The 23,574-nt window shown below is 40.2% G+C and overlaps 1 long non-coding RNA gene across 1 annotated transcript in view; it reads right to left on the reverse strand.

Moving 5' to 3' along the window:
- Window positions 1-997: 997 nt before the first annotated feature.
- Window positions 998-23,574, reverse strand: part of LOC119567333 — a 40,696-nt gene continuing 18,119 nt past the window's right edge. Inside the window, exons 2-3 of the long non-coding RNA XR_006284802.1 lie at window positions 23,346-23,515; window positions 998-1,188 (exon numbers count right to left, since the gene is read on the reverse strand). This is a non-coding gene — a long non-coding RNA (uncharacterized LOC119567333). The remainder of the gene's footprint in view (window positions 1,189-23,345; window positions 23,516-23,574) is intronic.

Here is a 23,574-nt window from a genome sequence, read left to right on the forward strand (position 1 = left end):
CCTCTCACTAATACCAATGTAAATTAGAAGTGACTTCAGTAAATGAACTGAGGTCTCATCAGTGTGAAACAGGTGGGAGATCAGAATCTGGCCCAGAGTTATTTACAGCATGCCCAAAGTATGCTAGACTTTAAATCATGCATAATTGTAATATTAATTCAAAAAAATCTGATTGCTATACCATGGTAAAAACTACACCATATGCAGTTCTCAATGAGCATGTTAGCATTCCATATTGTTCCTGAAACTCTGTCATAATTTGAGACTGATAGGTAGTGCTATGAGGACAGGTTATGTCAACTGACATTATTTGGAGTCTTATTTTATTTCCATGAATGGTCCACGTCAAGATAAAATCGATAGGCCCAATCCTGCAGTCTTTGCTGTGGCAAAACTCCCATTGAATTCAATATTTTTCTCACTCACTAGATGTTAACAACCAAAATGTTGCTACACGCTGCATGAACAGAAATGCATGTCTCATTTGCACATGCACTTAAAGGGATTGCATTGCAATTATTTTGAGGACAAATAGCATTTGTGTCTAAGTTTTTTGAAAATCGTGCAAGAAAACATACTCCCACTCCTTTCTGTTACTTTAAGACAAGTTCCCTGCCCTATAAATACCACAGAGTAGGGATCAAAACTCTCTTTTTAAGATGCACATCAATGGCATTCTACAAATAAAAAGAAAAGGAGGACTTGTGGCACCTTAGAGACTAACAAATTTATTTGAGCATAAGCTTTCATGAGCTCAAATTAATTTGTTAGTCTCTAAGGTGCCACAAGTCCTCCTTTTCCTTTTGTGGATACAGACTAACACAGCTGCTACTTGAAACCTGTCATTCTACAAATAGAATTTTAATTATTACTAGCAGGCTGCATTGGTAGTAAGTAGATGGAGAGTCATTGGTAACTGGAGGGCTCGCTTCCCTGGAGGTGACAGATGTGCAGGGTGCTTCTTACTTCATTGATTTTCTCTTGCATCTTAGGAATGCCTCCCATTTACATTTGGCCCAATAACATATGGCAAAATCCTCCTTCCTGAACTTTAGTGGAATTTGCAGAACAAAGTGAAGGGTAAGTGCCACTCCAAACTTACTGCTGAATGTAGCTGCTGGGCAATTCCAACTCCCCATCTCCCTTGAAGAATTGTCCGGTACTCTATACGTACATACATGACAGTCCCTGTCCAAAAAAGCATACAATCCAATTTTAAAACAAGAGACAATGGATGGTACAATAGATGGGGGAATACAAGATAACAGTGAGATGACTGCGATAAACAGCATTCATAGCACATAAGAGCAGCAACATTTATTCTCCATCTCATTTCCAAACTCAGATGTGACACCACTACCTTAGCTAAACCTCTTAATCCCTCTGCCTTTACTCATCTCTGTAATTGTATTACAGTACAACTGTACCATCAGTAAAGCACTTTAGAATAAAGTTAGGGTTGCCACCACTGAGGTATTAAAAAACCAGGAAATTCAGGATGATCCTAAGACCATAAAACTGAATAGCTGGCAGTGTGTACTGATCATGCTCACAAATTTCCCAGGACAGCTACCTCAAAAAATGGACGATCCTGGGAAAACCTGGGCAGGTAGAAACCCTAAATACATTTTGTATAAAAGACTATAGACAATGAAGTTGTGTTGCATTAGTCTGAAGTACTATATACATGAACCAACTATTCTTAAAGCACTGCTCCATTCTCAGACCCTGATCCTGAATGTAGCTCTACTTGAAGTCACTGTATAGAGTACATTGTAGGATTGGGGCCTTAGTCAGGAAGCTGAAAATTTTGGGTTTTCATCCTTCCGTTGAAACACCACATTACTGATTTCAAGAGCACATTTTACCTCTCCTGACTCCATCAGCAGGAAGGGAGATGGAACAGACATTCAGCTTTGGCTGCTGTTGATGCTTCAGATTCCCTCATATAGTAGCAGCCAAAAAAGGTGCAGTGAAAGAAATTTCATCTTTGTATTCTCCAAGCATGAAATTCACTACTGTGCAGAGAAACCACATAAATTCCACTTCACGGCTTTAGTAATCTATGGGTCTAGGCTGAATTTCATCACTGCCATTTATACTGAAGTGCTAGCTGTGAATCCTACATGTCTTCTTATCCTTAATCATCTGCAGGCATGGGATTATACTGCTTCACCCTTACCAACATTTGCTCATGACAGATTTTTTGGAAATAGCGATCATCACACTCTGCTGAGAAGTATTATTAGTAGGTTATTTGATGTATTCAATCATTCATGAAGAAAAAAGCTCACATCCAAAGCAAACTAGGTTTTCAACATACTCCTTAATCTCTCTCATTGATACAGACAGGAAGCAGGTCTATTTTAACCATCAAAAAGCTCCAATGTCAAAGCACGGCTCAACTGCAAAGATACAGTTGGTGGCTACACAATTGCTTTTGGACTGCTGTTTTTGAAGTTGGCTTGTCCACTGTGTCATTTCTATAATGTATTTAATTATAAAGACCTTGCCATTATAGCCAGGGAATATACTCCATATTGAACAAGTTGAGCACAACAAAAAGGCTATTTCATTCTCTTTTAAAACAGAGAGTCTAGTAGATGACTAACTGCATTAGCTTTTTTTTGGTCATAGACATGATATATAGATCAGATACTTTTTTTGTTGTGCACTACAGCTTGTTAAGCACTTCAGTGATCTAAAAATATATTTTTTGTAGCAGCTGTTATATTTTACATATTTTTTAAAAAGAATTGTGTGTGTAAGTAACATAGTCAAACGAAAAACATATGTCCATGGCTAATAGTATACGAAAAGAGCACTATGTATATCACCGAGAAATGAATAACATAAGCTTTGGTTATTGGCTTAAATTAATACTTTGCAATCATTCTCCCCTCCCCAAAAAAGGTGTGAATTCTGAGGGAGGGGGCATACTGCTGGGAATGGTGCCCTCTCTCATCTTAAAATGTGTGAGAATCCAAACAGTTTATTTATATGCAGCATCTTGTATTGATTACATTATGCTACATACTGTACAATTCAATAGGATTCTTAAATATATTTTCAAAGATCCCACAGTTCGTAGTGGGTGAGCCTCCAAAGGTTTGGTTCATATAGTAGTAAAGTTTAATACCTATCTTGTGCTTTATTTCTTGAGAGTGTCATAGAAATGTTTAATAGCACATACAAATGTGCACACGCAGCAAATGAGTCTCTTCCCTGAGGACCTTACAATCCAAGGGTCTAATCCTACAGAGATTTAAATATATGTGTTGTGAGTAGTCCCGATGACTTTGCAGATTGCAAGTTAAGTGATGAACTAAATGGACAAGTGGATATCATATAGACACAGGATTGAAGAAGGGAAAGGATGATTTTGGATTATAAAAAGACTGTATGGAAACCCTTTTTACTCATCTTAATGGTTCATATTTGTGGTGTTGGCACTATTTGTGTGCAGATTCACTTTTTTTTTTTTTTTTTAATAAGTGATGATATAAAAGTAACTTTTTTAGGCATGAAACAGATGAGGAAAAGGTGATAGCTTTGGGATACATTTGGAAACTACATTCCAGGTATAACAGGCAGCAAGAAAGATGACATGAAATCCCTGTGGAAGAAGGTGACAAATGGAGTATGTACGCCGGTATCACTGGCTGAAGGGTGTAGGGAGGAATGCCAGAAGGAAAATAAGCTTGAGATGGCAGTGTGGGTTCCATGACATTTGGTACTCTTTGCTATGTGGTGGGGGCACCCTAGTTCTCTAAACTGTCCCCAATTTCCAACACAAATGCCTTGGGGTGGAGAATGCCACTTGCCTCTCGCTCGGCCTAAGCCTTTTGGTTCTCTTCCATAACCTTTGGAGAAGCAGAGGCAAAGGCCCTTAAGCAAAGTAAGCAGTCATGGGATAAGAGGGAAGGTCCTCTCCTGGATCAGTAACTGGTAAAAAGACAGGAAACAAAGGGTAGGACTAAATGGTCAGTTTTCAGAATGGAGAGAGGTAAATAGCAAGGTCCCCCTGAGATCTGTGCTGTTCAACATATTCATAAATGATCTGGAAAAAGGGGTAAATAGTGAGGTAGCAAAGTTTGCTGACAATACTGAATTACTCAGGATAGTTACGTCCAAAGCAGACTGAGAAGAGTTACAAAGGGGTCTCACAAAACTTGGTGAGGGGGCAACAAAATGGCAGATGAAATTCAATGTTGATGTATGCAAAGTAATGCACATTGGAAAACATAATCCTAACTATACATACAAAATGATGGGGTCTAAATTACCTGTTACCACTCAAGAGAGAGATCTTGGAGTCATTGTGGATAGTTCTCTGAAAAACCATCCACTCAATGTGCAGCGGCAGTCAAAAAAACTAACAATGTTAGGAACTATTAAGAAAGGGATAGATAATAAGACAGAAAATATCATAATGCCACTGCATAAATCTCCTGTATGCTCACACCTTGAATACTGTATGCAGTTCTGGTCACCCCCATCTCAAAAAAGATATATTAGAATTAAAACAGAGATGGGCAACAAAAATGATTAGGGGTCTGGAACAGTTTCCATATGAGGAGAGAGTAAAAAGACTGGGACTGCTGAGTTTGGGAAAGAGACAATTGATGGAGGGTGTGATAGAGATCTATAAAGTCATGAATGGTGTGGAGACATACTCCTTTACATAAGACAGGAATGGTAAGCAGACGTCACCCAGTGAAATTAATAGGCAAACAACAAACATAAACATTACAACAAAAACTTAAGGAAGTTCTACTTCACACAGCGCACAGTCAACCTGTGGAACTGGCTGCCAGGGAATTTTCTGAAGGCCAGAAGTATTACTGGCTTAAAAAAAAACTAAATAAGTTCTGGAGGATAGGTCCATCAAGGGCTATTGGCCAAGATGCTCAGGGATGCAACCCCGTGCTCGGGGTGTCCCTCAACATCTGCCTACCATAAGCTGGGACTGGATGGCAGGGGATGGATCACTCAATAATTGCCCTGTTCTGTTCACTCCTTCTAAAGTTTCTGGCACCGATCAGTGTTGAAGACAGGATACTGGTTAGATAGATCATTGGTCTGACCCGGTATGACTGTTCTTATGTTCAGAGATTTACCGAGAAATAAATGCTGCATTGAGTGATACAGGAATGACTATCTGAGCTCTAGCAGGAAGAGAGAAAACTACAATCATTAAAAGGAACCATTAAGGGTCTCCCCTGAGAAGTCACATGTATAACCCCAGCAATAATAGTGAACTGAGCCCCCATTTACACAACAGAATAACCCTAAATTAACTCACAAATGGTCTAAACTGCCCCATGCCTCAGTCCCTAAATAGGGTAGCTCTTTCCTTTGCCATGGTCACTGATGCTTGGCTATGGTGTGAGCTCAGAGTGGAGGGTCTGTTCCTGTAATCAGCAAGCTCCTCAGGGCTTCTTTGGCCATGCTTGGCACTCTCTGCCAGGCTAGATATGGCTAGGCAGCCAGCAGGCCTGGGTTCAAACAGCATTTGGCCCTGCAACAGCATCTGCAGCAACATGCCCTCCCCACCCACAATGTGGCCTCCAGGCAGCCCTTCCCCTGCACCAACCAGCTGTCTGTAGCCAGTTCCTGGTCTCCACATGGGCAGAACTGAGCAACTCTTTAGGAGCAGCATTCCCCTCTTCCAGTGGGAAGTGGGCAGGTACGAAAACGTGGAGTGGGATTTCTCTGCTAGTTTAATTTATAGGCAAGCACAGCACCCTGAGTGCAGGAGCCTGCTTCACAATCATTCAGTGCTCACTCTTTCACTCTTGGTTTACAGGAATCTCCCCCATGCAGCACTCCTTGTAAATGAAATTCCTTTACATTTCCAGCCCCTGTCCCCAGAGGCCAGCTCCTGTATAGAGTGGGGGGAATCAGTTACCTGGCCAATCCTCTGGTGCAGTGTAGGTGCTGCTAATAGATACAGACTGAAGATACAGAGAAGCTCTTCCATCTCTATGTGTGTAGTTCAGCTCCTAATTCCTACCTCTCTCTCTCTATAAGCATTAACAAGTCTCAGCTGTTTTTGACCTCTGTCCCTTAACTCTTTTCTCTCCAGGCTGGAGTCCTGTGGCTTTCTACCTTATTCATGCTCCAACTGTGACAGTGTCTTCTACACATCCGTCATTCAAGACACTGAAATAAGCATCTAAAGAGACCTGTTTTCCAAGGGGACAGAGAGAGAGAAACGGACGTCTGAAGCTATATGACTAAATCTGCAGAGAGAGACAAACTTTGTCACAAATAAACGCTACTTGAGATAATTGAGCTGATTAAGAATAGAAATAAGATTTGAAAACTACTTCATTGTAATGGACTCTCCTGAATTATCTCTGTGGCTGGCGTGTTGGCTGATTTTGGAAGGTTAATGGACTTCAGCAACAGCTTCCTAAATTTTCACTCAGATGAATGAAGCCTTAGTTTGTACCAGGAAAGCCCAACCATGTTCGATTAGTGAATAGTGGTGATATCTGGTACACAGTTCAGAAAACGAACAGTTAATACCATTAGCAATTAACTTGTCATAATTAGGCTTAGCACGTAATGCCACATTAAGATGAATGGTGAAATTCACATCTCTCTGCTGGTGGTGTTTCAGACTCTGTAGATGCAGACTCACCATGATAATTACATTTCAATATTTCTTTCCATTTTTTTTATATTAAAGACTGGAATTTCATACACCATCTTTTGCTTCACTTTGTATCTGTTTGACCACAGTAATTTATCTTTCTTTTCTAACTCCTGCTGGTAGTGTATTTGTTCTACCAAAGATACAATGTGTCACCCACATTCCCAGTTCTTCACTGTTTCAAATTTAGAATTTCATCCTATAAATCATATTTCTGAACTGTAATGTCTGTCTCAATTGTAGATTGTAGGCACATTGGGGTATGAATTGTGTGTCCTATGTTTGCAAGCACACTGATGATCATAATCTCAGTTGCTACGTACGTTCCTTAACATTTAACTGGACAGCCTATATAATCCAGAAATTCTCTCTCTTGATTTGCTGTTTGTGTTTCTTTGTCAGAAATACCAAGGTACTAGATTTCATGGTATGAATTTAATTTTAAAATTAGGCTATATATTATAATTTATTAGACAATCATCCTCTTCTGTAATTTTTGTAGTAATAGTTACATCTTTGTCAACTCTCACTTGTGGCACATGACTCCCAACTCCCAAGTGCATCTCTACCACCTTTCTACTGACTTCAGGAGCAGTTTCATCACTGCTGAAAAGAAAACTGATAACTCATAACATGATAACAGGTGGAAAGGGAACTATTTTCCTACTCACTAGTCTATTGTAAACTTCATGAAGATTGCTTTTTAAAAATATTTTACCATCTGCTCTGTATTGCCTAATACTTGATATCTTGTTAGGGTTTCTTGAACTAATTTTTGCAGCCTAGGCCTATTTGCATTTCCCAAACTGAGCCAAAAGACAATTAGATAAAGACAATTTGTGAGTCCCGGTCCCTTCCTACTGTGTTGGGAATGTCAAGTTTAAGTATTCCAGGTAACCAATGTGGCTTTGGTCCCACCCATTCTCAGCAAATGTAGCTCTGACTGTGCTGAAGAAGTTATTTTGTAAAAACAGATTTCTGCTACACATAAAAATGATCATATAAAACTGTCCAGTAGGATTAACACCTAAACCCTAAGTCTTAGATTATGTGCTAATACTTCTCTTAGCTTCAGAACTGTGAGAACTCAGATTTCCCTTCCCTTCCAAATTTCCCTTCTATAGAACCAAAATACTGCAACCCCCTTGATATGCTGAGTCCTGTTTAGTTGGCAGTGTTGTCTTTTCCTCTCTACTATTCATCAAAAACCTTTGTCCACATAGGTTGATTATATTAATCATTTGCATGCAGGATGTGGGATATCTATTTCCCCCCTACTCAAATGCATGTACACAATATAGTAACTTTCATATTATAGTATTTTTATCTCAGAATGCTTTGCAAACTATGTAATGTACCTATCACACAAGTGAAATACCTTTGGAGTAGAGAGAGGCAGCCAACAAAACTTGTAGGACACTTTCCACCAGTGGAGGAGAATAGAAGTTTTCTTGAGAAAAGTGCCATGGGATCTCTACTGGCTGCATGGAACAAAAGGGAATCAGCCTGGAAGTGTCTCACAAATGACTGCTACACAGTTCTTGTGACAGTACTACACAGCTCTTTACTGTTTTCCGGATGAAGGGCTGCGCCACTTATGCTAGGATTTGAATCTGTGGTTCCAAGGAATCTTAAGGGCCCTGTAGCTTCATTTATATGATCAGGACGCTGTCAGTTTAACGATATTGGGCCAGAGTCTGAAACAATTCAGAATGAGTAAGAGTATCTTACTCCACATACAATCCCACTGAAGTCAATTGGCCTGATTCTCTGCCCCACCTGAACTCTGTTTGCATGCAGTTGGGAGGGAGGGACCATCCGAAAGTCATTTGTGGCCCCCTGATTCTGCATTGCACAACCCTGGCATAAATTAGACCCGCGTCGCAGAGAATTTACACCTTTGGAGAATGGGGCATGCAGAGCTCCCCTGGCATACCCTAATATACCCACTTCTTCCCTTACACTGGGGGTTTGGAGAGCAGCCTGTTCAGGAACCAGCTCCTCCAGTGGTGAAATTGCCTGCAGAGCATGAATTCTCCCCTGGCTGTTTCTCGCCACTTTAAGTCCACTTTGTGTTGTAATCCGTTGTAATCTGCACAATCAGGGCCATTGTAAATAAACACCTGTTCTTACCCATTTTACCAACACCATCTTGTGTTATTAACACTAGAGAGGGTTTTAACATCCACTTTTACTTTTTACTCTTTATGGTAACTGTTGAACTTTTCTGTTGGTTTCAGGTTTTAGAAGAGTTTGATTTTGCAAAACCAAAACACTGGGGCAAATCTGAGTTGACAGCATTCCCAGGAACCAGTGGTTTAGTTGTGTTTTTTTGTTTGTTTTAAAACAATTTGTCCCTGTTCACCCTGGCTAGCAAAATCAGATTAAAATAGTATTTAACTTGAAGCAATTCTTTAGTGAAATAAAGGTACATGATCAGATTCCTGCTACGTGTAGCAGTATTGTTATGCTGGACTGTATTGGTAGCTGCCAGCAAGCATGTCTTTCATCCATAGGCAATCATAGATTTCACTGATGTTGATGGGCATGCTAGCCACTCATGGGTCTGGCTAAATGGAACAAACAATTAAGCTCCTTTATGGAGTAATATAGCTGAAACAACAAAAGCCACCACACAAATTCCTTGTCTCATGGAAGGTCCGAACTAGAACTAACTCATGTAGAATAAAAAGGATTTCCCTGGGAACCAATTGCCAAGGCAGGGGCTGAGACACTGACACACAGTTATAATCCAGTCAAACAGAAAGCAGCCAAAAGAGCCAGAAGAAAGCCAAAGAAGCATGGGTAGCATGGCCTCGAGCGCAAACTGACATAGCGTGAGAGAGAGCACTTCTTTTGGACAGAGTTCTGTCTGGAAAAGCAGATTTGGAATTAGGAGATGGTTTCTTTCCTGATATTGTTTGTTTCTGTTCAGAGAAACCAGACTTTGTGTACATTGTAAATAAACATTATTGCACCATAGAAATACTTGACTATCATCAATTTTTCCTTCTCCCAGCCAGGCCCCAAAAATTGTCTAACTGCTCAGGCTAAAAGGGGCAACCGTACTTTTAACTACTAAATATGCGCTGAGCAAGATTAGAGGACACAGTGACTAAAAATGTCGGTAGCCACTAGTAGGGCTCAAAACACTGATAATAACAATGGACATGTTTCTGGCAACAGCCAATAGTGCAGACAGCCAATAAGTGTTTTCAGATCAAACTCTTTGTCCTTTATCCCTCCATTAGCACTCATCAACATTTGACACTTATCCAGCTGTATTTCAACGGCTTGATCCAAACCAATAGGAGTCATCCCATAGACTTCTGTGAGCTATAGCTCAGGCCCCAAGTACCTAATTCCCATTGTATCTATTGAATAGCTTCATTAGAACAGTCTAAACTTTGTTATTTTCCATTCTCATCCCTTTTTTTAAATGAAACAAACTAATTTCTTCAGCAAGTCTGCCTTCTCCCTCTTCCATATGTTCCTGCCTACATAAATACCTTTAGCCTCTTTATTAATTCTTTGATAAATGTGCTCACATCTTCTCTGTGCCTTATTCGCAACATTCAAGCTGATTTTTAGCAGTTTTTGCTCTTGCCTTATGCTGGGTAGGGCAAATTCAGACCCACTGGAAGCATGTACAACTACCCTGGCCTCAGTGCAGCTGCACTGCTTACCTGGATCTAAGCTTGACCCTCTGTTTCTCTAGCCCTGCAGTTCCCACTCTCTGTGTGGCTCTCCTTCCACCAAGACTTGAATAAGAAAATGTACTGCAAAGCAGTGGTATTCCTGAGACTTAACATTTGGGGTGGCAGATGGGGTGGTAAAGAAACTGTTTGTGGGGGTGGGGTATGGCCCCTATCACTCCACACCCACAGCATATATTTTTAGCATTAAAGATAATGTGGAAATTTGGTGCATTTTAGAGATATATTATATCAATATATTATCCCCTTAAGTATAGTGCTTTATCATAAGAATCATAGGATTACAGGACTGAAAGGGACCTCAAGTGGTCATAGTCCAGTCCCCTGCAGTCATGGCAGGACTAAGTGTTATCTAGACCATGCCTGACAAGTGTTTGTCTAACCTGCTCTTAAAAATCTCCAATGATGGAGATTCCACAACCTCCCTAGGCAATTTATTCCAGTGCTTAATTACCCTGACGTTAGGAAGTTTTTCCTAATGTCCAACTTAGACCGCCCTTGCTGCAATATAAGTCCATTGCTTCTTGTCCTATCCTCAGAGGTTAAGAACAACAATTTTTCTCCCTCCTCCTTGTAACAATTTTTTATGTACTTGAAAACTGTTATGTCCCTTTCTAGTGTTCTCTTTTCCAGACTAAATAAACCAAATTTTCTCAATCTTCCCTTGAAGGTCATGTTTTCTAGACCTTTAATCATTTTTGTTGCTCTTCTCTGGACTTTCTCCAATTTCTCCACATCTTTCCTGAAATATTGTGTGCCCAGAACTGCACACAATACTCCAGTTGAGGCCTAATCAGCGCAGAGTAGAGAGGAAGAATTACTTCTTGTGTCTTGCTTACAACACTCCTGCTAATACATCCCAGAATGATTTTCGCTTTTTTTGCAACAGTGTTACACTGTTGATTCATATTTATCTTGTGGTCCACTATGACCCCCAGATCCCTTTCCGCAGTACTCCTTCCTAGGCAGTCATTTCCCATTTTGTATGTGTGCAACTGATTGTTCCTTCCTAAGTGGAGTACTTTGCATTTGTCCTATTGAATTTCATCCTATTTACTTCAGACTATTTCTCCAGTTTGTCCAGATCTTTCTGAATTATAATCCTATCCTCCAAAGCACTTGCAACCCCTCCCAGCTTGGTATCGTCTGCAAACTTTATAAGTGTACTCTCTATGCTATTATCTAAATCAATGATGAAGATATTCAACAGAACCGATCCCTGCAGGACTCCACTCATTATGCCCTTCCAGCATGACTGTGAACCACTGATAACTACTCTCTGGGAACAGTTTTCCAACTAATTTTGCACCCACCTTATAGTAGCTCCATCTAGGTTGTATTTCCCTAGTTTGTTTATGAGAAGGTCATGTGAGACTATCAAAAGCCTTACTAAAGTCAAGATATACCATATTTACTGCTTCCCCCCATCCACAAGGCTTGTTACCCTGTCAAAGAAAGCTATCAGGTTGTTTTGCTATCATTTGTTCTTGACAAATCCATGCTGACTGTTACTTATCGCCTTATTATCTTCTAGATGTTTACAAATTGATTGCTTAATTATTTGCTCTATTATCTTTCCGGGTACAGAAGTTAAGCTGTATCAGTAATGATAAACCCATCATGCCCCTGCCATGGTAGTGTTAGCTGCAGAGGCATTTGGGCATAGCTATGCTGCAAAGAATATTTCTTTTGGGTTCACAATTTAATACAGCATGAGCCCTTGGATACACATATACAATGCCCATTACATCAGTGGGTTTCCATGCACCTCTGTGAGGGCAGAATTGGGCCCAGGGAACTTAGTGCTTCTTCTTAGCGTGTGTGCAATGTGTCTTAGGTGGCACATGACCAGGATTCATCATCAAATTTGGTCCACTGGATGGATCATTAACTTCCCCAGCTCAAGTAATGCCGATCCGTGCCCCCCACCTTAGTGCTCATGTGATATGATACAGATGAAGTGAAGCTTGTCAGAATTAGAATAATAGAATCAAGGAATCAGACTATCAGGGTTGGAAGGGACCTCAGGAGGTCATCTAGTCCAACCCTCTGCTCAAAGCAGGACCAATCCCCAACTAAATCATCCCAGCCAGGGCTTTGTCAAGCCTGATCTTAAAAACCTCAAAGGAGGGTGATTCCACCACCTCCCTAGGTAACACTTTCCAGTGCTTCACCACCCTCCCAGTGAAAAGGTTTTTTCTAATATCCAACCTAAACCTCCCCCACTGCAACTTGAGACCATTACTCCTTGTTCTGTCATCTGCTAGCACTGAGAACAGTCTAGATCCATCCTCTTTGGAACCCCCTTTCAGGTAGTTGAAAGCAGCTATCATATCCCCCCTCATTCTTCTCTTCCGCAGACTAAACAATCCCAGTTCCCTCAGCCTCACCTCATAAGTCATGTGTTCCAGTCCCCTAATCATTTTTGTTGCCCTCCGCCGGACATTTTCCAATTTTTCCACACCCTTCTTGTAGTGTGGGGCCCAAAACTGGACACAGTACTCCAGATGAGGCCTCACCAATGTTGAATAGAGGGGAGCAATCACGTCCCTCGATCTGCCGGCAATGCCCCTACTTATACATCCCAAAATGCCATTGGCCTTCTTGGCAACAAGGGCACGCTGTTGACTCATATCCAGCTTCTCGTCCACTGTAACCCCTAGGTCCCTTTCTGCAGAACTGCTTCTTAGCCAGTTGGTCCCCAGCCTGTAGCGGTGCATGGGATTCTTCCGTCCTAAGGTGCAGGACTCTGCACTTGTCCTTGTTGAACCTCATCAGATTTCTTTTGGCCCAATCCTCTAATTTGTCTAGGGCCCTCTGTATCCTATCCCTACCCTCCAGCATTTCTACCTCTCCTCCCAGTTTAGCGTCACCTGCAAACTTGCTGAGGGTGCAATCCACACCATCCTCCAGATCATTAATGAAGATATTGAACAAAACTGGCCAAAGGACCGCCCCTTGGGGTGCTCCGCTTGAAAGTGGCTGCCAACTAGACATGAAGCCATTGATCACTACCTGTTGAGCCCGACGTTCTAGCCAGCTTTCTATCCACCTTATATCCATTCATCCAGCCCATACTTCTTTAACTTGCTGGCAAGAATACTGTGGGAGACTGTGTCAAAAGCTTGGCTAAAGTCAAGGAATTACAGGTCCACTGCTTTCCCCTCATCCACAGATCCACAGATCCAGTTATCTCGTCATAGAAGGCAATTAGATTAGTCAGGCATGACTTGCCCTTGGTGAATCCATCCTTCCCCTTTTTAAAGATGGGCACTACATTAGTCAATGCTTACATTAAATACTGACTATGGGGCTGATTTTTTTTTAAAAAGTTACATTTCTAAATGGAAAAATAACTAAACGATGCCCAGATTCTGCCCTCATTATTCACATTGGACCCAGGTCTCCATAGTTTGCATTTTGTGTGGTCATTCACAGAAGTTGGTGTGTGTGCAAAATACTACCATTCTGATTTGGTCGTGTTTTATCAGAATCCTGCTGCAGATGTGTTCATATCTACAATCCAATCCTACACCCTCTGAAGTCACTGATGAAATTCCCATATGGCTTCAGTGGATGGCAACATCGAGTATCTAGTGGTCTTTGTCAAACAACTTTTAGAAGAGCAGAGATGCTCAAATATTTCTATGGCTAACTAACTTAAGCCCTATTATAATCAGTTTCTTTTTTCATTTATAAATACTACCCTTTTAACTAGTGCTTAATTTGTAATGAAAGAGGTGCCAGGGCTCAAGTACTTTGTTTACTTTTATAACTGACATGGCAAGCCAGAGGTGCCAGGACTATGAATGGCTAGAGGTGCCAGGGCTCAGACCTGGCAAGCCCTGGCACAAATCAAGCACTGCCTTTAACTTTTTCTTCATGTAAGAGGAATAATCCCCTCCCTTACAAAAAGAAAAATCTTTGGAAACTAGAAGAGCTGCCCAATAATCAGCTTAATATTTCCATCTCTTTTACTTTTGGAAGGGAAAAATACTGAGGGGAAAAAAAAAACATGTGAGATGTTTACTGTTACATTGTGTTGCATTGTATACTAGGTATCTGTTCACTTAGTCACCAGTGAGTCAATGAGTTTATGCAGGTTATACCCTTAACAAAAAATCTGTGTGGCTAATGTTTGTGTAAAGTGGACATTTCTTATTTACCTGTTAGACCTACCAGATCTCTAATGCACAGAATGTCTTTGTTTGCACTGCTGCATGCAGTATACCCACAAGATGGATAGCCAGACATTCAGAGAGATTTTGAATGGCTAATGCACTTATGCACAAACACTTTTCATATATTAAGTAGCTATTTACTTTATTCTTGCCCCTATTGGGCTTTTTGGTGACTTATAAAAACTGAGATGAGCTTTGCTAGATTGTGCAAAATAAAATTCCTTTTGTTTTCACTCAAGATGGACAAGCAGCAGTAAAGACACCCTGACATACACACACAAGGAAAACAGATTTGTTTTGACAGTCTATTATACTACAGAAATATTTATGAATGTAAGCTGCAGCAAAGTGCATCAGTCTTAGAGAATGCAAACCCTGTATACCATGTTCACTAATTTAACAGCAAGACAGGGAGAACTGAACAAAGCCTACTTCATTTTTGCTTAAATAGACTTAATAGTCTAGCAATTTACCATTGAAAAGACTTCTTAAATGTCATATTTTTCACAAAATAGGAATATTTCTTGAATACACTGTTAAGTGACCACCCTTTATTTTGCAATCAAAGATCAGAGCTGGCAGAACTGAAGTGGTTTGGCAGCTGCAGAGATGAAACTGAACTGAACAAACAGTTTCTTAAGTGATGCTTGGATAGAAGAATTTGGAAACTGTTCAGCTTTTTTTTGAATTCATTTAAATGTGTGAATCCTGCTTGTTAGACTCTTGGGAGTAATATATATATATATATATATATATATGGCACTGTATTTTATGATGATGTTGGGAATGCAATAGAAGAAAAGTACTAAGAGAAATTTATTGTAGAGAAAGGTACAGCTTTATTTACATTGCTAATGTAGTCAAGAGGTTTTGTTGCAATTTACATAGATGACATTAACAATTCTTTATTTTTGTTGCCCACATCTAATAACTGAGTTCTGTTTTATAAAGTGGAACCTTCCTATAGACTACGGCTAACACATATCCACAGTATGTATTCAGTGAAGGCATTAAGGATTAGTGGAGAAACACTTGCTTTGGAAGTTTTAGGGAAGTGTTATCCATCAAGGTTTAGAAATGACAGCCTCATCAACGAATTTCTGCAGAGCCAACATCTCCAAATCATTTTGCTTGTCAAATACAGAGTCATTTCATATTACTTTCTGCAATAGGAAGTGCCTTCATAGTTTTCAGTCACATCAGCATCTCTCTCGGGACAAGCTTCTCCATTGTTGCATACTTGCAGAGTTGTTCTTCAGTGCTTTGGTTCCATCAGCTTCCACTCTTCAAGGTCTGAAAATTCTTAATTTATCAGAAATTGATGAGACAGACGTTCCTCGTTGTCTAAACTATCTTCTCTGCTGGAGAATCCAAGGAAGAAAAGATGACAACTCGTGCAAAGAGTAGCTTCCTTTATCTAAGCAACAGCTTCTCATTCAGCATGAGGTCTTCATAGCTAGTGAGGATTTTGGTTGTACTGGCATTTGGTCACACTAAACAGGGCAGCCAACTGGCTCTAGCTTCAATGTTTTGATGCTTCAGTGAGTTTTATCTTTTCACTAGATTCAGTACTTTCTATACAATGCAATGAGGACTCCTCAGCTGCGCTGCATTATTTTTCAGCAGCAGTGATATGGATTTTTGATAGGCACTTTAGTGCATTGGGGTTATGGGAATGGATTTGGTTTGAAGGAACAGATTATGTACATTCAGTTATCCCAAAGGTATTGGTTATTACTCTGAGGTTAACATGCAGGAAATAATGGAAATTAATGGAAAATACTGGGTCTGAACCTACATTACTTGCTCACAGAAATCAACAGATTTTGGATGTGCGAGATATGCAGATGTGGTCCAGCAGAAGTACTTGTACAAGTGTTTTATGATCTACAGTGATAACTCTACAATGTTGATCCCTCACTGCTGCTGAATGCTGAGCTAACCCTGGACAATTTATTTGCCATCCTTCGTGTCCTTCCTCATTACAAGTCATCTTGAAGCACATACCTATCCTCTGCCACCAGCAAGTCCTATAATTTGTTGTTTGAATTACCGTAATGCACAGAAAACCCACTATCCAAGAGTTTTCTCTTTGTCTAGGCACTTATGGTCTACATTGGCAACAGCTCTAATATATTTCAGGGTTTATCCTCACAACATCCTTGTTATATTGTATCATCACCTCCATTTTACAGAAGGGAAACTGAGGCACAGATTAACTGACTTGCCCAAGGTGGCAGAATCAGGGATTGAATCCCAGATCTGCATCTGACTTTAACTACTTAACCATAAGACCATCCTTCCATCCCATGACAGGCATTTTGTCAGAGCATAAACTTCAGATAAAATTTTTAAATGCATATAGGTGACTTAGGTCCCTAGATACCAGTGATTTTCACTAAGCACTGTGGAAGAGTCGAATTACTGCTTGAGCACCCCCTTGTGACTAAGCACATCATTGCAGGTTCTCTTCTCTCTGTCAATGGTCACTCCAGGCCTGTGGTAGTCTGCCTCTCCTTGTGACTCAGCCCTCTGGCAAAGTCACATCGTAGTCTGACCCCTTCCAGGGTAACAAGAAGTCCAACAAACAACAGTCTAATGTCCTTACAAAGGGTTTTTGGCCCCAACTCTGGGCCAGTCCAGGGACCCTATGACCAGCAGCCAAGGTCTGTTCCTTCAGACTCCTTGTAGTTGCCTCCCTGGACTTCTTCCTGTCACAGTCTGTCAGCAGGCCTCTTCCAAAGAAATTCATCCTTCTTTCAGGGCTGGCTGGCTCTCAAGTCTCTCCTCTAGAATCCCCCAATAAAGCCTCAAACAAAAAGTACTACTTAACCCACCTTCTGCCCTCCACAGGCTTAATCTTTTATCCCAGCCATATATCTCTACATAGGAGAGGATCACAGGGCCAACTCTCCCCCAGGATTCCTCCTTGACCCTCCTCATCTCACTAATCCCAGAGAATGATTACAAAATTTCTCCTTGCGGCCTCTTTCTAATCTCTGCTTCTCTTCTTTATGGTCACCATTCAGCTCCTTCCCCATCTCACCTTCATCTTTAATTAAGCCTGAACCATCCTCCAGGTGCAGCTAAATGGGGTTAATTGGCCTCTCAGGCCCAAATCCACCCTTTCAGAGCCAGAATGTCATTTATACCCCCGTCACAAGCACTTAAAAATTGTATGGCTTCAGAACTGGGCACTAATTTTGGGGGTTTTTTTTAGCCTGCTGTGTGCCCCACAGTTCAGCAGAGTTTCTGCCCTTTCCAGGATTGAACACTGCAAATCCTAAAATATTGTTTGATGGTGGTTGAACAAATAGTAAGGCATTGGCTAGTGCAGTAGTAATATTAATGTCCATTTAAAGGGGAAAAGGAATGTTGAAAAGCCCAGGCTATCTACATGTATTTTAAACTGGGATGGGTAAACCCATTTTGCCTAATCTCAAACCCACTCTGACACTTATTGAACGTGATCAGGTTTGTGTTTTGCTTAGAAGGGGCCTGTGGAAGAAAGAGGAACAGAGAAAGAAGAAAGCCAAATAAATATACTGTGTGCAGGCGTTTACCTGTATCAGCCAGGCTTCTTGGTTTTCTTCTGGATCCAAGACACAGTGGTCTTTTCTTAGTTTGTAAACATGTTTGTATTTTTCAAAAGAATCTGCCTAGTAATAGGGCACATGGTTTAAATGGAAAACGGAATCCATAAACTAGTTTTGTGAACCCCTAAATATAGTTTGAGAGCTTTGCAAGCCTCTGAGTTTACTATCCCCAGTTTTAAGCACGATGATGACTAAAAGGGTAACATTGTCCATTGACTTGTTTTTGCTAAAATTCTAAACACCAACAGGCCAAAATGTTATTGCTGCCTTCTGCTGGTGCTGCATTATAATAATAAAGAATTATGTCTTTTCTAAAGCCACCGGGAAAAAAAAATAGCTATATAAGGTTGGCCTCATCTGCTACTTTGCCAAGGAAGTGTTGGCTTTTTATTCTCGCTTTTCCTCTCTTCAAATGAAATAAAATTATAAAGAAAATATACATTTTATTTTTCCACAAGTTAATTAGTTATTTACCTTCTTCAGATTTCTCCATTGCCTTGTATGTGTTGAAGGAAGGTAACATATTACTAGGAGGGACTGCTGGAAGCTACTTTAATAAAAAATTTTAGCTGCAGGCAGATTTAATGTAAATACTACTATTCTGTGTAATTTTTATAAACCTGGCTCTGCAAAAACTCTTGCTGCCACTGACTTGGATAAAAAATTATAGAAGAAATTATTTATTATGAGAGAATAATATATGTCATTGAGGACAGAATTGTAGACAATAATTAAAAGTGGTGATCTTTTTTCCATTGCGTATTCATGCAAGAATGATGAACATTTGCGTGTATGGAATGCTTGAGTTCTGATGTTACAGCTGCATGAAATCTGATGAAACGTCTCTTTCTCTTATTTTCTTACTTCCCTCATGAGGGCCCAAGTGTCAGTTGGTATTAATTTCAAGTTGTATAACTGGAGAGATTGCTTTTCTTTTCTAACAGGACTAGCGTGTGTTCTTTCTCAAGTTTGTTTACTATTCCAGTACTGTTTCCAAAGTAAAAGGTTATTATATTGTAAAACTGCAGATATGTGGTGTAACCAAACACGCCCAAAATATAATGTGCATCTCATTTCTTATTTAATGTAAACATAGAATCAGTGGTACACTTATAAAGAAGCAAAACACTGCAATATTTATAAACCTATCATTAAGTGGATTACAAATATACTTACAAAACAGGGTTAGCTTCTTACAGAGATAACATAGAGACAAATGAATTGGTGAAGTGGCATTTTAAATTTCTGAAACTGGGGTCAGTGTGACCGTCTAATTGCTTTCTTTGAGCTGTATGCCTTTTGCTTAATGCAGTAATGAATCATTAGACAGACACTTTCATTCTTGTCAGCTAAACACAAAACTTCAGGCAGTTTCAGTTTCACAAAGTCTTGCTGGCTGTGGTTTTGTTTTGCAAAATTGACACCAAGCTGGAATGTTTCAGGTTGTGGTTCCTAAGATCTGATGTGGGGAAATTTAGGTAGATGATAGTAGTTTAGGGCAATGATGATTAAGTAAAGGTAAGAGGGGGGAAGTTGAGTTTGTTTTTGATCTTTCCAACCCTTGTAGTCCAGGTTTCTGCAAAATTAGACTCAGTAGTTATGAGCAGGGATCTATTTGATCTGAATCCTCACAGTTCAAGAGCTGGATGGGTGGGATTCAACTAAATAAACGGCCCATTTTGACTGCTAACAAAGACGAATTCCACACTTTTAATTTTAATAAGAACTGTTTATACATCCCAGGGATGGAAGTGTCCATAAAAAGACAACAGCATTTTTCAAAACAATTCATTTGGGAAACAGTCACATGACCTTTTTTACTGCCTTTAAGATAGCAATAAAACTAGCTCAGTCAGTTAGCCCTAATGAGGGAGAAAGAGAAAACATCATCCTCTTCCCTTTACTCCATCTAATTATAATCAGCGTCAACTGACTCCAAGATCAGCTGAATCCTAATTGACCTCAGACATTGTACAGTGAAAGATAGTCAGAACTGCCAAACCAAATGGAAAAATAAACAAACTGTAATTAGTACTTAAACTCCTAATTTTCCATTTCATATTTTCCTGCTATTATTCATAATTGCAATATCTTCTTTAAAAGTTGTTTTTAAGGCTGAATTTTTAGAAGTTGGGCACCATGTAATGAATCTCTTGAAATACATAAGCGGCAAAGAGTCCTGTGGCACCTTATAGACTAACCGACGTGCAGGTGAATGTCAGACCTGTTCATGATGAAAACAGCACCTCCTTTATCAGCCTCTTTGATTATAATGTTTGGTCTACAACCCATCCTGGACAATGATCCCTCACTTTCACAGGCCTGGGGAGGCAGGCCAGTCCTCGCCCACAAACAACCCGCCAACCTGAAGCATATTGTCACCAGCAACTACACACCGCACCATAGTAACTCTAACTCGGGAATCAATCCATGCAACAAACCTCGATACCAACTCTGCCCACATATCTACACCAGCGACACCATCACAGGACCTAACCAGATCAGCCACGCCATCACCGGTTCATTCACCTGCACATCCACCAATGTAATATATGCCATCATGTGCCAGCAATGCCCCTCTGCTATGTACATCGGCCAAACTGGACAGTCCCTACGTAAAAGGATAAATGGACACAAATCAGATATTAGGAATGGTTATATACAAAAACCTGTAGGAGAACACTTCAATATCCCTTGAGCACACAATAGCAGATTTATAGGTAGTCATCCTGCAGCAAAAAAACTTCAGGACCAGACTTCAAAGAGAAACTGCTGAGCTTCAGTTCATTTGCAAATTTGACACCATCAGCTCAGGATTAAACAAAGACTGTGACTGGCTAGCCAACTACAAAAGCAGTTTCTCCTCCCTTGGTGTTCACACCTCAACTGCTAGAAGAGGGCCTCATCCTCCCTGATTGAACTAACCTCGTTATCCCTAACCTGATTCTTGCTTGCATATTTATACCTGCCTCTGGAAATTTCCACAACACGCATCCAACGAAGTGGGTATTCACCCATGAAAGCTTATGCTCCAATACGTCTGTTAGTCTATAAGGTGCCATAGGACTCTTTGCCGCTTTTACAGATCCAGACTAACACGGCTACCCCTCTGATACTTGAAATATATATTATTTATTTCTGGAGGCAAGCAGTAAGCACCATAGAGACGTTCAATAGGAAATAAAATAGTGAGGAATATTAAGTACATCATTCAAAGTTCTTTCCAGGGCTGCAGAATTCACTCTGTTTTGAAAGTGACACTTTCTTTCCTGTCCAGCTTATTTTAAACCAAAATTTCAAAGACTCCCTGAAAGACTTTGCTTAATTTTAGGAATGTGACTACATTGACTACAATGTGACTATGTGTATGCTTAAAGTTTTGTGTGTGGGTTTGGCAGTATTTGCAGGATCGGGGACTAAATTTGCACTTACAGTTTTACAGGCACAATCAGTTTGTGTGTTGCAATAATAGAATTTTAATTCACACACAGGATTTGCGCACAAAGAGAAGTTAGCTAGATCTGTTCATACCTGAATGGCACACACAAATTCTGTTTGGTAGCCAAAGCAAGGTGATGTTCCTTTGAAATCTTGCTGTATACCTACAGGTTTCAGAGTAGCAGCCGTGTTAGTCTGTATTCGCAAAAAGAAAAGGAGTACTAGTGGCACCTTAGAGACTAACCAATTTATTTGAGCATAAGCTTTCGTGAGCTACAGCTCACTTCATCTGATGCATTCAGTGGAAAATACAGTGAGGAGATTTATATACACATAGAACGTGAAAAAATGGGTGTTATCATACACACTGTAAGGAGAGTGATCACTTAAGATGAGCTATTACCAGCAGGAGAGCGGGGAAGAGAAAACCTTTTGTAGTGATAATCAAGGTGGGCCATTTCCAGCAGTTAACAGGAATGTCCGAGGAGCAGTGGGGGGGAGGGGGAATAAACATGGGGAAATAGTTTTACTTTGTGTAATGAAATATATATATATATATTTGAAATCCCTAATCCTGGCTTCAAAGATTTTATTAGAATAACTGAATCCCTGTATTAATCTAACCCGGTATATTCTGACACTTATACAAGTAGTGTTAAAATCCCCTTTATTTTTGATATTCTTTTATGTGAACAAGAGAGTCATTAACTCCCCAATCCCAAAAAATGGTGCATTTGCTCTGTTGCTTGTGTGGAGTATCTCACTATGGGGAGCAGTTTCCTGCATTGCGAGATCCATTCAGAGCCTTCGCATTCGCAAGTGAAATATTACATCTGTGGGAATTAGCACCTATAACAGTGCTAACTTTTGACGCAGATGCTTTTTGTTTATAGCCCCAAATCTGAAAAGAGAGGCTCTTGCTGGTATTGTACATTAATTTACTAACCTTAGCAGTCTGAGCAGTAGGTTGCTGCAACTGTATAGGGTTTGCTGTCATAAACAATGACAAAAATATCTCTTGGATTCTGACTGTGACAACCCACTCCCCTTAGTCATAGCCCATGCCACTCAGTATCTCCTAATATTTCAACAGTGATTCCTAACTTCTGGTTATATGAACTCCTCCAATAGTCTCATTTGCTGTTTTCTTCACAAACAACTATCTTAAGCTGTGCTACTCTGCTGACCTCTCCCCTCCCAGAGGTAACTGCCTTTCAGTAGTGCCTGGTGTGGTTCATGCATGTGTTTATTTTTAGATTTGTTTTTGTGGAAGTGCCCGTCAAATGTACTGGACATAGTACTAACATTTAAAAGATACTGCTTAATAGAGGGGGACAAAGAATGATATCCCATCAGCCATAGCAAACTCTCCCCAACTCACTCTCTACCCACTTGGAGAAGAGATCCGAGACACAGATCATCAGGGAGAATTCTGTCCATAGTTTGTATAAACCCTCTGTATCCTTTACTGTGATGTTGGTATATACATGTAAGATATTATTATCATTAATTAAAGTGATATTTATATAAAGAGACAATCCCGGCAATATTTCCAAAGCAGCTGCTTTATTGCCAAAGGGGAGTTGGAGAGCATAAACTCAGTGGGTGAAATAGGAGTTTTGTTATTAACTTCAGTGGAACCAGGAATTTCACCTAGTGTCTTGCCTGAAATTAATCATTACAAACCGACAACTGACCCTGACATACTGTACCTTATTAGTGCAAACTATGCTCCTGCAGCAGTGATAGTTACAGCTTTCCGGTTGCTCAGTTGTGCATGTTATGAACAGCATAAATGCCATTTTGGAGGAAATTGCAGGTATATAACGTAGCTGTGAGGACGATCCATGAAGCCTGCACTGCTGTAGCATGTTCTCTGCTCACTATTCTCCAGGACTTGGAAGTCTGCAGAGAGCGAGGATTCTGTTATTATTTAAGGAGAAAAATAAGAAAAAAAAATCATCATCGTAAGCTAACACCAC

The sequence above is a fragment of the Chelonia mydas genome, chromosome 11, assembly GCF_015237465.2.
Source record: "Chelonia mydas isolate rCheMyd1 chromosome 11, rCheMyd1.pri.v2, whole genome shotgun sequence".
NCBI lineage: Eukaryota > Metazoa > Chordata > Testudines > Cheloniidae > Chelonia > Chelonia mydas.